This window comes from Haemaphysalis longicornis, unplaced genomic scaffold, assembly GCF_048455015.1.
Source record: "Haemaphysalis longicornis isolate Haplotype H1 unplaced genomic scaffold, Haemaphysalis longicornis Haplotype H1 scaffold_2, whole genome shotgun sequence".
NCBI lineage: Eukaryota > Metazoa > Arthropoda > Arachnida > Ixodida > Ixodidae > Haemaphysalis > Haemaphysalis longicornis.
In genome coordinates this window covers 55,230,818-55,242,034 of record NW_027526295.1, presented here as the reverse complement: position 1 = coordinate 55,242,034, position 11,217 = coordinate 55,230,818, and the positions used below count along the sequence as shown (strand labels likewise).

The window sequence follows — 11,217 nt, the reverse complement described above, 5'->3', positions numbered from 1 at the left end:
TTTCTCTGCTTTTCCTAAGCCAGTTTGCTTCAATCCCACACGAAGAATTTGTGACAACACGTGAAAGTGATCCTGTAGACAATCCGCGAGGCAGACACAGGCAGAGACAAGAGATGAGACAAGGCCGAACGCTATCGTCGTCCCATCTCTTGTGTCGTCCTGTGTCTGTATCGCGCTTTGCCTACGAGAATGCACCACCAGCAATCCCAACTTTACACTCTCCTGAATGTCATGTTTAGTTAGCCTCACGGTTTTCGTGTCGTTATTCTTACTTAAACCCCAGAGACATCAATAATGTCTTCGCGTCAAAATACCACGAAAAGGTTTGGCCTCAACCTTTTGTGTCACTCAAGACAATAAAACTCCTGCTGAGAACTTTTCACGTCTGTCTGAACTACACAGAATTTAAAGCATCCGATGAACTACAGAGAACAATGTCGCTGATTTAACAGTCATTCATTTAAGTGTGTTCTATTTTCACGAATACCACGTGAGCAAATGCTCCTAGTATGGAGGAGTATTGAATTTAAGGCGTGCGTGCAGCATGTATATCGGCCTGCTGATTTTGAAAGTAGTCGAATTGCCAACACATTGAGAAAATGCTGAGTTATATGGAGACATCTGTAATGTCCAGCATTTTGGCCCTCACATTAGCCCGGAATGCTGCGGCAGCAACAAGAGTTCCTCCTCCGGAGTTTAGAGATGTAAGCCTATTTTGAAGCTATAACCAGGGCGTGTAATTTTTTTAAGTGTATGTGGCTCGGACCTAGTATAGCCATTTTACTGTTTTTGCCTATCTGATAATATATTGAGCGCACTATCGCAACACTGCTAGATTATTTCACCGATTCCCTGTACGATTGCCGTCTGGCGTGCAATATTCTTTAAATGAGCCGATATTTTACGCTGGGGTGCATCATTTTATCCACAGCCTCCATTGTTACAAATTCATTTTCTTTTCTCCCAAGAAATAAATCAAATTATTGCTTGTGTAGCAGAACATCACAAACGTAAACCACCAGTTGTTTATGGCTGAACGCGTCTTCAGAATTCCATGCAATAATAAAGCATAATTACGTTCGAAATGTTTTCACGTTCTAGACAGATGGTACCATCCAAAAATTAGAGCCTTCGACACCATTCGAACTGTATGCTAACACAAGGTTAAATATATTTACGCTTATACCCTCACTATAAAAAGGTTCTCATCCTGTATCTCTCTCTATTGCTCTCTTCCTCTCTCTCCCTCTCTCTCTCTCTCTATATATATATATACAGATATATATATATATATATATATATATATATAATATAAAATATATATAAAATATATTTATATATATATTTCATAAAATATATAAATATAATATATCTATAAAATATAAATATATGTTTTATCCACTTTCTTTCTTTCAAAATTCTTTATCTGTTTCATTGACCTACCACATCCTCCCCTTTACTTTCCGAGGTTTTCTTGACTGCCAACTCTTATTTCTGTGTTATTTTCAACGAGCCCCTGATTTCTTATTCTGATTCGCTACATGCATAGCGAGGGCCTCTGTTCTGGCAATCTTGGTGCCATAGGAAGCTTAAGAGGGTTCAAAGCTGGTCGACCACTCTCGACATGTCGTAGACACTCGAGAATAATTTCAGGGGGTGTCGGGAATTCCTGGCCAGTAAATGTCCGTTCCTCAGTAAGGATGTGCTCTGTTGTGAACTGCCATGGCGAATAACAACATATAAAATCCGCCTAAATGCTTCGCCGAAGAATTGCGCCCACCTTTCAACCTAAATACGCTGCGTCTACCTAAATACGCTGCCCTTTTGAACGTTAGTCACACCTGCGGTACAAAATTACAGATCTGACATGTAACTCATTACTGACCTGCTGACATGTACAGTGCTGACATCTAAGCGCTTTCCTAGCCTTCAAAAAAATTTCCCAGCACTGTTGACGTTCTTCGAACACAAGAGTCACTGGTTTATAGTCAGTTTCTGAACTTTTTCTATACCGTGGTTGAGAAGGACCTAATGAGTTTGCATCGTGGCTCCGATAAAGCCTTGAGTGCAACCACTGGGGAGGCCTGTGCTGATTGCAGAGAGGTCTGCGTTCACTCAGCCGACGTAGGATTTGTGGAAGATCCCTGTCACGTGTCGCCTGCGCATGTGTAGCGTCGACGCAATGTATGGTACAGGCGGCTCGCCAAGATGGCCACAACTTCGAAGCGGGATAGAGTGTCAGCGGTGAGCACCCGACCCCGTAGGAGCCACTCAAAGCCATGGTTGAGGAAGAGTAGGCCCCTTGTTTGCCGCTAGTTCCGACGAAGAAGGCTGTCAAACTCTGACGCCCTCTGCTGCACCTATGGATGCAGTGGCGGTTTCTATGGGCGAAGCTCCTCTTGCTCTGTCCCTGTCCCGTCCCTCGTTGCTGCTGTACAAGGTGGTGGTAGGTAATAGAAACAGATAAAGAATATGGAAAGAAACAAAGAAAGTGGGTTCGGATCCCACCTGGCGGGCATTTCCTCTCCACTTTCTTTCTTTCTTTCCAAATTCTGGATCTGTTTCTATTACCTACCACAACCTCCCGTTTTCTTTCCGAGGTTTTCTTGACTGCCAACTCTCATTTCGGTCTTATTTGCAACGAGCTCCTCATTTCCCATTCTGATTCGCTACATGCATAGTGAGGGCCTCTTTTCTGGCAGTCTTGGTGGCATAGGAAGCTTAAGACGGTTCAAGGCTGGTCGACCACTCTTCACATGTCGTAGACACTCGAGTCACGGCCATGGGGTTAAAAAGAAGGTCCCCTTCACCCTGAGTAGTCTGAGTGGCGCTGGCTACCACCCCCAAGCACAGGAACAAAAATACCTTAACATAAATACCCCAGAAAGTGGAGGGGAAAATCGCCCCGCCTGTAGCGAAGTGGTTATCGCACCAGACTGACATTCTGGAGGTCGTGGGTTCGGATCCCACCTGGCGGGCATTTTTTTTCTACTTTCCTTTTTTATTTCCAAATTTTTAATCGCTTTCTATTACCTAAAACCTTCCCTTTGCTTTCCGAGGTTTTCTTGACTGCCAACTCTTATTTCTGTCTTATTTTCAATGAGTCTCCCATTTCCCATTCTGATTCTATATATATATACATATATATATATATATATATATATATATATATATATATATATATATATATATATATATATATATATATGTGTGTGTGTGTGTGTGTGTGTGTGTGTATAGTTAAGAGAAAACGTCCCTGGCTATGAGGTTATCTGTATGATAAAGAAGTGAAACTGAAAAACGTAACAAGATTTATTGTAAAGTTTCGACCAGGTCCGGTGTTTTTCAAAAATGCAAATAGTGCAGATCAGTTGGCTTTATATGCATTTCAGTTGTCGGCGGAGAAAGATGTATCAACCAAAACATAGGCTCTACGCTCCACAGAAGTATGCGAAGCCCCAGAACGCTAGGGGGGGAGCAAGCGTTGGAGTGGTGCCAGGGACAGAGGGGAAAGGGGGCCTAATCAAGGCAGGAGAAGCTATCGGATAAGAGGAAGGCGTTGCATGGCACTGAAATCACCACAGGACAGCAAGAAAGTGAGGGACTGAGGAGGGGATCGCTTCCCCCCCGTTTCATAACTTGAAATTGACTGGTTTGGAGAAAAGGGTGGGGGATTGAGACTGTAAGTACGGTCGCCTAGTGCAAGCGGTAACACACACTCACACATACCAAAAAAAGAAAGAAAGAAAGAGGAAGGAAGGAAGAGGGGGATTGAGACAAGAAAGGGGGTTTTTTTAGCAGAAGGGGTGCGAGAACCGCAGTGGGGGAATGCGGGGATGAAAGAGGTTCGAAGAAAGCCCCAAAACCGCACGTGGTTTCACATGGGGTGAAAACGCGGAAGCGATTTCCTGCGTAAAACGTGACGGCCGTCCACGTGATCAAAAACAAGATAGTTCATTGTTTTACGAGTTCATGGTTGTCACCTGTCGTTTTATCCCACAAGTATTGTTCTGTGCGATTTCGTATGGATTATGGGGCGCTCAGTATCATCACCTGCAAGGGTGCATAAATATGTCTCGTATAGATGATATAGTATAGATGGTATAGATGGTACAGCTTGCAAGGTGCAGAACATTTTTCAAGTCTAGACCTGAGATGGGACTATAGAGCGTATTCATATACATACAGGCAACCATGTGTGCGCCGCCATATCTGTGGCCAAGCGTCTGTTGCTAGGCGACGTTGTGCGCACGGCCCGCAGATCAGGCCCTCCTCTTCTCCTCCGTGCCTTCATGGCGGCCAGGCAGATCGCGGTCCGCGTTATGAGCTTGTGTTTTCGTGCGAGGCGTGTGCGAGTGGCTTGATAGTTTGTTGCACCGCGATAGCGTTGGTTACGCGAAAATTTATGGTTCCGCTCATGAGTGTGACAACCTTATCTGCAATTCAACCCCCAGCCTCTGCGCACACCTACGAGCGTGTGCGAGTCGGTCGGGGCGCAAAGGTTGCATCGTTAGCGCATCGGTCGTTTGTCAGCATGAACTGCATCATTTCCAAACTGATGCCCACTGAACGCAAAGTAATAACTCGACGCTAAGTACTGTTGAGTACAGTGCGATCTACCTATCGCAAGACGCGTATCAAGTCGCCGCCGCAGATCAGCTGATGGCCAGCCGCCGCGCTCTAATGTCGCAGGTGAGTTGTTTTGCTGAGTGTGAAACATTTAGCGCACGAGAAACCCAGTGCCAATGTGTCGCCCGTGCCATCTTGAGGAAAGCCGTTTTTAGGGCTGCTTTTTTTATAATAGCTCGAACATAAGCAGTAACGTGTTTTCTTTTTGTTTTTTTCTCGTGCGGTGATTGGATCGCATGCAGCGATCAATTTACTTCTGTCAATCTCAGCGCAGGGCATGAAGCCCCGTGTTTCGATTGTCCTTCGGTGGAGTGAGGAAACCGGCGAGCATCAGTTAAAGGTCAAAACCTCGGGTACTATCTATCCTGCGCACTTTTGAGGCCGATATATCTTTTAAAGAAATTGCTGTTCGATCACGCCGTCCGGAAACGAACGTCGTCGCAAGCTGTTGTTTTGCGCCAGCAGCGTTTAGCGAAACTTACTATTATGTGTTTTTAGGGGCAGCAGAACTGCCATTTCAGTCTCCGTACAAAACTTGCAGCTCCTGCTTGGTTTAGAAAATGTGCCTTTCTGCTTCACCCCGCTCTTTAGCCCGTTTTTTCCTTTCTATTTCATTGCAGGCGTATGCAGCTGCTAGAAAAGAAATACGGCTCCCTCACAGAGCTGGTGTGCGTCCTGCGGGGCAAGCCTCAAGAGTGCCGTTTTTTGCGGCATCCGTGAGCGTTTAGCACACTTCGAAACTGATCTACAGAAATATTCAGAAATAAATAGCGAGGTCGACTGGTGCCCTTTTATGTGCATTTAGGTGCCTTTCCAGCTACTGCTATTTGAATTTACAATGACTGTGGAAAAAATAAAAAAAGAAAAGGAAACACATTTTGGTCATGCTCTTCATGTGCTAGAATATTAAAAAAAACATTTTGGTCATACTCTTCATGTGCTAGAATATTTTTTGCAAGACGTGGTTTCTGGCCAGGAAATGATAACTCATGGCTATCGCCTTCATTTTGGCTAATTCAACTGTTATGAAATGGTGATCTGTACAGTGAGCACAAGGATTTCATTGAATTATCGGGCCACATTTTGTCACACTGCGAAAAGTTACGCTTGTGTTCCACTTTTTGGGAAGTGCGTTCATTGCTTAGAAAAGGAAAAGTTCACACATGAATTGATAGGCGTACTTGAAATTGAATGTTTAATAATGTGTGCATTTAGAGACCCTTCAGTCGCACTCCCAAAAAAAGAAATCGAGTATCAAAACCTTGCTATGTAGCAGGGAAGGGGCGAGATGACGTGTTGGTTTCGGTGTGCTTTTAGCCTTTTCATTGATTGTAATCGCATTGGTATGTTTATTCCTTGAATAAACAATCAGTCACAGTTCAGCGCTTTGTCCTGCCTTTGTTCATATTGCTTTGTATAAGACCCACTTTTCATTATGCAATACCAACTAGCTTACCAACCCATGTTCTTTGTGCACCACCAAAGCTTAACATTGGTGTTTCCGGGCATCAGCAGCAAGGCTTGGTAAGTTAACTTGTCTTACTTACACCTAGGGTAACTGCTAACAGCAGCTTGGGACACTATTAAAAATGGCATGATGAGAACATGTCTATCAAGAAACATTTTATTACACATCAATAAAACACCACCCAACCAACAGTTCACAATGTAATTACCCATCAGTGAAATATTAGTGATAGTTTGCAGTAGGTCACAGGAGCACCGATGCAGTCTGCCGATTCTCTTTTGTTGTCACTTCAGCACTACTACTTGGAGCTAAACAGAGACAAGGAGCCTTGCTGGGGTACAAAAAAAAATTACACCCATCTCCCCGAAGGGAACCATGAGTAGGATGCGGAGTGTCATGGGGGTTCCGTTTGCGTTTCCGTTATGTTTAATTGCGTCAGCGCACCCGCTGACGGGACTGTTGCTTCCATCCTACTTCATCTGAAGAAGCACGGAGTCAAGCGAAGCAAGCGCAGCACTGAACGCGCGCTCTGCGCGCTCCCCTTTATATTCACAGCTGTAGGAGAGGAGACTACGAGAGAGAGAGAGCCGCACATGCGCGCGAGAGAGCTGAAGCGAATGGAGGAGGAGCGCGCGCAGACGGTAGGAGAGGAGAGGAGAGTACGCAGCTGTTTGGAAAGGAGGAGAGGAGCGCATGCACAGATGGTGTGCGGACGGTCGCCACCGGTCAACAAGTGACATACCCCCGAGCATAAGACACTCCGCATCTAGAACACGGAAACACCATTTTTTCCCATTCCATTCGGTTTTTGTGTGTGGGTGCTTCCACTTGTAACCTTCCATTCTTTGTGTTACGATTGATACACATAGCTATGCCCTATTGTGCACAGTTAATCTAAAGCAAGGGTGTGAAACACCCGGGCCACATGTGGCCTGCAGACCTTTTGATTTTTTTTTACCTTTTGATGTATTAAAGGATCACCGTAAAACAAATATCCGTGCCTAGATTTTAGTCATCCTGGAGATCAGTACTGATATGTTTCTCGAAAGGTGACACCAAATTCCATACAGAAATGACCAAGCATATTTACAATGTGTGGGAAAGGACTTGTTTCGTTTGAACGGCAGCATTAGGTGACAATTTGTTACACCCCCCTCCCCCCTGCCTTTCTTGCATTGCAACCTTCCCATGTGGGACTGAACTTCTTGACTGTGGCTTGCTTGCTCACTGATGTGAGTTGAGACCCCTCATGTCACTAACTAAGATGCACAATTTTTTTCGCACAAAACATTAACAACTCTTTAAAACTTGCATACTACGACGACAATCATCAATGTCAGTTTGGACAAAAAAGGGAAAGAAATACTGACATTGGGCAGCATTACAAACACCCTGTATTTTTTGTGAAGACACAGAACTAAGCTGAAGAACGTTTACTAGAGCAGCAGCAGCAGCATAAAACGGACAGTGGTGTAACAACTGACAAAAATTAACCTACCTAAACCATTGAAATCAAAATCACGAGCGTAACAGTTCAAAATTGGGCTTGATGTCTTCATCTAGACTCCCATTGCTTTAGGCTTGCAATGGGTGCTGCCATTCACTGCGTGGAATAGCATTTCACATTATGGAAAATTCAGAGGGCTTATTTTACACATTACGGCACATCAAAACTTTCACCGCCAAGAAATGAGGTAAATCGTCGGTCAACAGTCCAGGAAACAGCTTTTCATGTCTACAGGAGCAAAATCCTCATAATGTTCTGTTTGAACAGAAGAGTGCATTCATACAGATGACCAGGGCTAAAATCTTCATGACAGAACATAACTGCAAATCACACAATGAAAACCAAAACATCTGTGCATTTAGATACTACAGCGAAACAAAAAATTTCATCAATAAGTCAATCATCAGGAATTGCACTACCTGGTACAGTAGCCTGTGCATTGTGCTGTTATGCCCATCGCTGGGTAGTCCCTAAATCATACTTCCAATAAATACACATGGTTTTCGGCGATTTTAGATGCCCACCACGCAACATTTTTTGCACACCCGTTACACACCACACTAACCATGCGTTGCATCCTGGCTGTCTTAATGGTCATGTTCGCCTTCTAACCAGTGGCATTGGATGCCTGCTGCTCTTTTCACTGTTGCCCAGTATTGGCATTTCATTGCGGCCATTCTTATTCCATCCTCTTCTGTGTGGCTAAGGTGTTGTGCTGCTGGGCCCAAGGACATTGCAGGTTCGATTCCCAGCCACTTTTCTGACAGAGGCGAAAAGCAAAAACGCCCGTATCTGCGAGATTTCGGCGCACGTTAAAGATCCCCCCCTCCCCTTGCCCCAGGTGGCCAAAATTAATCCGGAGCTTTCCACTACGGCGTGCCTCACCCACCTATTTCCCACACAATAAGGGAAACTGCTAGACATTGTTGTCTCAGCCAAACTGATGCACACGGCTTGCTGGAAAATGCCTATTCGAATGGCACAACTGACTGGCTCAGATTTGCTAGAGCTGCGCAGACAGCTACAATTTTGTCTAGCTGGGTGAGCCTCTCGTGCTTCACAGTCACGAGATCAATTGGAATAGTGCTTGACAGGATTCGGTATCGTCCTCTAAGTAGCCCAATCACCCGTTCTACATGAATGCGGACATTAGCCAATTTTCGAGTTTTTTGGACGTCCCAAGCCGATAACTGCGATTTCCCCCTAGTGAAAGCCGGCATTTCTAGCTTTCTAGCTTGGCTGAGTGGATGCCAACAGCATCACGTATTGTGAATCCTTTGTCAGCCAACACTGTGTCACCTGGTACAAGGTTATTTAAGATGCCGCAAGACTCGGTAAGGCGCTTGTCGCTGGTCCGACCACTCCAACCCTCGGAAATGAAAGTGACTGCACCTCGTGCTTTGCAGCGCAACGCCTTAGCCACTGAGCCACCGCGGCGGGTTATATTTGCAGCATTGGTAAAACCATTTTGGAATACTGCAACTTGCCAAGGAATTTAGTCCTGTCAGTTTTACCTTGCAATCTGATTATACTCACATTTTTTGCAGTTTGTTTTTAGTTGTAAATTAAGTGTATCAAGTCATTTTTTTTGCGTGTTTGCCATTCAGCAGAAGACTGCACTTACTGGGCACGTCTGGTATTGATGGTCATTTGTCCTCAACACATCCTGTATTTACAGATTTCTTTTCTGACTCCAACAACTGCATCGGTGAAGCAATTTTGTAAGCCTGCAGCTCGTCGTCTTGTTCAGTTGTTATTAACGTGCTATGTTAGAGAAATCACATCAATCTCAATTATCTTTTTAGTTTAAGAGTGTGGCATTTGTGTATTTACCAGAAAACTATTACCTGTCTGTATAATGCCTTTAAATCCCTATTTCTTTGAACTGTTTCAGCACTTTTCTGTGTATGATACTGTCCAGTTGCTGTGATTTTTTTAACACGAGGAAAATGCAAATATCATTTTAAGCAGTGACATCACAAATGACATACTGTGTGCTGAATAAACTTTTTCTGTTGTTGCCCACTAACCTGTTGCCTACTAAGAGCTTTGCAGGCTTTGCTTAAAGACCTACAAAAAAAAATAAGTAGCAGATAGTGAATTTTCACTATTGTAAACGCGATACCCAGGACTCTGCTGGGAAAAACTCGTCATTGTGTACATAGAAGGGAACTTAGTATCTGGCACACAGCTTCACTGAAAAGCAATTTACATGCCCATCATAGCTAAAACATGCTAAAATTCACACTCACTGCTACATTGTAATTTTTTTTTATTCTAAGCATCCCCTTTTATTCATGCCCCTTGCACTTGCGATAGATGCACTTACGGTTGATGCACAAAGATTTGGAGTATTTAACATTCAATACACCTTTTATTAAAATGGGGTAGGAACTAAGCATTGAGCAAATGGGGCAGTAAAAATTGGAACAATTCATACGGTGAACGGTGTTGGAGGGCCAGAGACAGATGTGATGATAGTTCCAGGGTGCTTACTGCTCCTACCCTTGTTCTACTCTCCCCAAGTAGGAGCTGTGCAGTACGGTCTCCCACTGCTATTAACACTGCAACTTGGTGTGGCTGTGTGAGGACGCTGACATAGCATGTGTGCTAGGCCTGCTCCTTCCTGGCACCTGTGGCACTCTGCACGGGGGGTGGGGCGACAGCTACTGTTACCTGTCCTGGGTAACAGTAGCTGTAGACAATTAAGCTCCGACACGAATTTGTCTGGAGGTGTCTCCAAACCACAGATTCCCGGGAGGGATACAGGCTCAGGTCAGCAGACAGTGGTTGGGGATATCCGTGTAGGACACTACTCTGTTCCTGCCCGACAGTGAGATGAAGCCACCGTCCAGATTGACGTGCGCTAGGTCGGTGAAGCCGCAAGCGCGTTGTGTGCGGATTCACTCCTGGCCATGCCAAAGAGGGCAGCAGTCCAGATTAGATGTAACTTGCCGGTTCGTTTTTCGGGGTCGAAGCCAAAAGTTAGAGGTACGGACACCTCTTCGGAGATCTGCCCTCGGGAGAAATTTAGGATTGCAGACTTGGAGGTTTTAATTAACAGCGATGCTTTTGAGCAAATCATTTCTGTATGGTGTCCGCAGCTTTTAAAATACTACGAAAATGCACATTATTCATGCTTGCGTGCCTTGATACGTGTGCATAGTTTGTCGCGGATAGTGGATAGGCCACAGATAGTTGGCATGGCCGAGGAAAGGAAGAGGCCGGTGTGCTTCGACAGGCTCGGCGTGCAAAGCATCTGCTAGAGACGATAAGTCATGCTTACAGGGCGGAACAAGAAAACGTTGACCAAAACGACGAGCTCACTCTGGCGTTGCTCAACGTAAGGTAATGAAATGCCCTCCCGCCGACGTCAACCACGGCACCACAACGACAATAAAACTCAACTTTGTGTCCGTCAATGATCAAGTCTTGCACGTGAGCGCAAGCTTCCCTGAATTTTTTTACTGTTCTCATTTTTGTGAAGGCCACCATTGCCAGTGCAATGGCTGCTGCTTCATACACCACTGGGGTATGAAGCGGGCCAGAGGCAATGGAGTTTCCCTGGTTATTGACTACAGCAACTAATATTACGTCGAGACGAAAATAGTTG

At 44.8% G+C, this 11,217-nt stretch overlaps 1 non-coding gene across 1 annotated transcript; it reads left to right on the top strand.

Moving 5' to 3' along the window:
• Nucleotides 1–2,905: 2,905 nt before the first annotated feature.
• Nucleotides 2,906–2,978, top strand: Trnav-gac (transfer RNA valine (anticodon GAC)). Its single transcript has one exon. It is a non-coding gene; the product is annotated as a tRNA-Val (tRNA).
• The last annotated feature ends 8,239 nt before the right edge of the window (nucleotides 2,979–11,217 follow it).